At 40.3% G+C, this 4,863-nt stretch overlaps 1 long non-coding RNA gene across 1 annotated transcript; it reads right to left on the reverse strand.

Annotated features, from left to right (window-relative positions):
- Window positions 1–2,347: 2,347 nt before the first annotated feature.
- LOC149828336 (uncharacterized) lies at window positions 2,348–2,851 on the reverse strand. Its single transcript, XR_016434058.1, has 2 exons — window positions 2,711–2,851; window positions 2,348–2,603 (listed from the first exon to the last, which is right to left on the reverse strand). It is a non-coding gene; the product is annotated as an uncharacterized LOC149828336 (long non-coding RNA).
- Between the last annotated feature and the right edge of the window lie 2,012 nt (window positions 2,852–4,863).

Here is a 4,863-nt window from a genome sequence, read left to right on the forward strand (position 1 = left end):
TTACGATGAAACTCATCAAACACTGTACACAAATCACTCTTCACTACTCTCCAAAAAACTTTAAAAAAATCTACAGGGAAACCATCTACTCCCGGTGCTTTCCAACCCGACAAATCTTTAATTGCATTCATGATTTCTGCTTTCGAAAACCTACGCTGCAAGGTTAAGACCTGATCCGGTTGAAGAGAATGAAATAACGCCTGCCCAATATTACCCCCCGTATTTGGCGGAATAGAATAAAGCTTCTCGAAATAGTTAGAGACCGCCGACACAAGATTCTGCCCTTTCCACAACACCCCGTCAATTGTGACGATTGAAGGATACTTCGTCTAAACCGATCAGAAGCAAATGAATGAAAAAAAAAACGAGTATTTTCATCCCCTGCCGCCAACCATTTCACCCGAGCATGCTGCTTCCATTTAAACTCCTCTTTTATCCTCCAATGTTTCAATAACGTCGTTCGATCAGCTAGTCTGCTTTGCAACACCTTTAACTGCGCGTCCGACAATCCTTCGGTGAAAGATAATAAGGTGAACAATGATGAGATCTCTGCCTCCCATTCAGTCATCTCATGAAATTTACTCACAGACCGCCTTTGCAACCAAAGTTTAATATCCTTAGCTAGGCGCATAAGCTTCTTTTGATATCAGATAACAACTCTGTCTTCATGAACCCTCAAAGTCCATGACTCCTCAACCACTGAATGAAACTCTGGTTCAGTTAACCACCATTGCTCGAAAGAAAATCGACAAACTGATCTAAAGCCTCCTCCCCATTGTACGATCACCTAGCCATGATCGGACACGATTGGGAAAATAATCCACCCCTTTATATCTGGGATGATTTCGAGGAATCCAGTTGAAATTAAGACTCTAACACCTTACAACATGATCGTGCCCGTCGATTAGACCAAGTAAACCTTTTTCCAGACAATGGCATGAGGTATAATTGATTAGCGGCAACGAAATCTTGGAATCCTCTGATCGACAAATTAGGCATCACTAAATTGTTTGAATCTTGAATGAACAATAAACAATTAAAATCTCCCAATAAAATATGGCAATCACCGGCCAGAATGAACACTCGATTTAGATCCTCCTATAACAATAATCTCCTAGAAGCACAATTTGGGCCATACACCAACATAATTAACAGTCGCTTTAAAACAGAAACTCGTACCCCTCCACAACTCTGAAATCGAAGCAATATAAACCTCTTGCATCTTTGTTTCACAAATAGCAATCACATCCAATTTTTTCTGTCTAATCCAATTAGACAAGAATAAGCATTTTGTCGGACAGTTTAGGCCTCAGATATTCCAGCAAGCCATCTTCATTGGACACAATATGAAAAATTCTGAGGTTTGCGTGTCTGGGGTGAACGACGTGGGGAGACATCTCTCCTTTGCACGTGAGATATAGTCATACTGACATCTCTTCTATTTCATATATACCCCAAACGAAAAGACGTTGAAGACACATCATCCGGAGAAGGCTGGTTAACTGATGAAACCACAATTGTAACACAAACCGTAAGATCCTTCTAGATTTCATGTAGTTGCAATTTAGATAACTTGATACCCAGTAGTTGTGTTGCCGCCATGACATCAAAGCCCATCATTTGAGAAAGCAATCAGTCAAAATGTCTATTTGCACCGCTTCAGGAACTTCGCAGAAGTCGTGATCCCGACCCACCCACCGATAACAAACTAAGGCGGGAGCCATATCCCTGATAAAGAAAAACTCTTGTTCCAAAACAAGAAGTGAGATAAAAGATAAGAGAGATCCCTAATGCCATTGGGACTCTCAAGAATGCAACCAATCTTATGAAGGACTCTACAATTTCTTCTTCTGAGTCCATATTATCAATGACGGTTCTTCATTGTGGGAGACATCTTCCCACTTGGTAACATTGGGAGTCTTCACACGTTATCTTAACAGTTGCCCCAAGATTTTGGCACTCCAAACCCTTGGAGATGTGCCAACTAAGATGAACAACATGACCATTAGGCAGAAGTCAAAACATCAAGCTGAAGGTACCAAGCTACGAACTCTACATACCCAAGGCAATGTCCACGATTAAGAAAAAAGGGGGACACCAACTTCGCAGATGGCAAGAAAGAGAGAACAAAGAGAATGGCTTCCCGCAAGGATTCCCCAGAAATCAACGCAAGAACGTGGAATCCTGAGCTTCTTGCGAAACAAGCGAAGTTGATGCCCCCCCAAAATTAAGAAATCAGCACGGAACAAACGTGAAAACACGGGATCGTGGGAAAGCAGGATTCGCAGAGAAAGACCCAAAAATTCGTCTTGATTACCCTTCGAGACAAAGAAAACCACCAACCGAATTGATTAAACAATCACCATCCTTGAATTTAGAAACAAGTAAAGTATTTAATCAAAGAATCCCCCCGCCCATAAACCACAAAGAAAACAGTGAAAAGAAAATCAGTGCGAAACTAGGGTTTCGAAGCAATGCAGTCCATCGAATTCCGGTGCGAATCTCGGCCGCGCCACCGCCATCCTCAGCGGTTTTGCTGCCTCTGGCTTGGGGTTCTCCACCACCTCGCCCTTCGGCCTCTCCATCAGATCGCCGCATCGACCCTGTAACCATTGAAGAAAAACAACGAAAATTCAGAGATAATTTAAGAGAAAAGAAAACACAAAACCTAGCAACCAGAAACACAAAACAAAAAGAGATGAAGATTCACCTCGTCTCTGGTGCGGTGGTCTCCAGCGAAGTACGAGCCGATCGCCGACGCGGCTTCGGAAAGGGAAGGCAAACGAGCTCCGAACGCCATCAAGAACAGAGAGAGAGAAACTTACAGAGAGCAAGAAAGACGCCTTTTAAAGAGAAGAGGATACGTGATGTTGATTGAAGACGGAAGCGAGGAGGAGAGGGAGTATTTATAGGCGGGGGAAGGAGGTTTCCTGAAGGGTGACGTGACCGATCCTTTCTTTATCCCGTTTTCAAATACTTTTCCAGTTTCCCTCCCTGTGGGTCTCCCTCTTAGGGGTGTAACTGGGTCTAGTATACTCGACCCGATTCAATATTTTGAAACGATATTGGTGGATCTGTGAGCTTGAATCATGTAAAAAATATAAACTCATTGTAAGAATGGGTTGGGCCTTGGATATTATAAATGAAGACTCAAACTCGAACAGACTCAACCCCATTATGTACCCAAAACCAAATGGTTCATCGGATTTTAAAATTGAACAGACCGGAACTGGACTCGGTTATGCACCAGAACTTATTATACACCCGAACCCATACCCGACCTGACTATATACCTGAACTGACCCGTACCTAAGGCTAAGGCTGGTTGAATTATCAGATTGTTTCTATCTTGATATCCTCAATGGAATTGATGGAGGATCCATTGTCCATGGTAAGGGAGCCAATTACATGATGTTTTTGTTGTAGAGAGAAAGGAAGTAATTTGTGTTATGGCCCCCTCGTTCAACCAACGACATATGGCTTTCTGTTTCCACTTTTCTTTCCAGTTGGAATTTTTTTTAATCCAGAGATCATTAACCAAACATTTATTTAAGCAGCCAACATGAAACCATCTACCAACTAAGAAGAAAATTGGAGATTCTAACTTTCTGTTAATCCCCACACCTTAATCATACCATTGAATTGCTAATTGTCCATATGTCCTTGCATAGATCTCATTTGTTCCTGCTGATGGCTTATCCAGGGTTGGACAAAATGAACAAAAAAAGCGAAACAGAACATTTGTTTTATTCGTTCCGTAACAATTGTTTCAAGTTTAACGTTTCTTTGCACCATACTCAGATGCTATGTTCCAAATGTCCGTTGTTTGATGACGATGTGCGGATAACTTGGATAGTCATGGATAATGGGTCAAATTATTTCATTTTGGATAGTATGACCCGATCCATCCATCATTTTACATGTTTTAAGAAGTTTATTATGGTTTTTTGCTTGGATATGGATCCAATTATGAAATTATATCTAAAATCATGAATTTTTGCCTTGAATATGGATTTGGAATTGAATTTTTGCCTAAAATATGGAGTTAGCATCAACATTTACTACCATCGGATAAATACCTACAATTGGCTTTCTTCTTTGCTCCCTTGCATGATACCCATCAGGTGACAAGTTGAAATAGTAACCTTCCAATCCTGTCACTTTTTCTCACAGCTAAAAGGAATTATCATCCAACCATGATTTTTTTTTGCCACAGCCAAAATGTATGATTATGCCGACATCTGCTGTATTTCTCAAAATGATGTTGAACCATTGAGCTATGGATATGTGTATTGTATGAAAATGATGTTGAACCACTGATGCCAAGTTCTAGATATGTATTTCTGAAAATGATTTTTGTATAATTATGCTAACACACAATTATTGATTTGGATTTGGATTTTATTTTAGGACATTGGAAGGATTTTATACATTGCACATTGCCGGCTTTTGCTTGTTGGAAGTGCAGATGTCTTCCCAGAAGGACTACTCTATAACAATTGCTGATGTTGATGCAGAGGTCAAGGGGCTGGTGGAGAAAGCATATGGAAGGGCAAGACATATCATCACCACCCATGTAGACATTATTCAAAAACTTGCACCACTTCTGATAGAAAAGGAGACGGTTGATAAGGAGGAATTCATGAGCCGCTTCATTGATGGCAAGCCTGAGTTATGTGTCACTTGATTTGATGTAGATTTTGCAACATGGTTGTATTATATGTTTACCTATATTGCACTATATAAATGAAAAATTCAATGCATTAAGGGAACAAACATCATCATCTATATATTCTTTCAAAAATTTAATTTCAAATGACAATATGGTGATTGTTTGATAATTGCAAATTCATGCAAGTTACA

Source organism: Nuphar pumila, chromosome 9 (genome assembly GCF_984573655.1).
Source record: "Nuphar pumila chromosome 9, dmNupPumi1.hap1.1, whole genome shotgun sequence".
Lineage (NCBI taxonomy): Eukaryota > Viridiplantae > Streptophyta > Magnoliopsida > Nymphaeales > Nymphaeaceae > Nuphar > Nuphar pumila.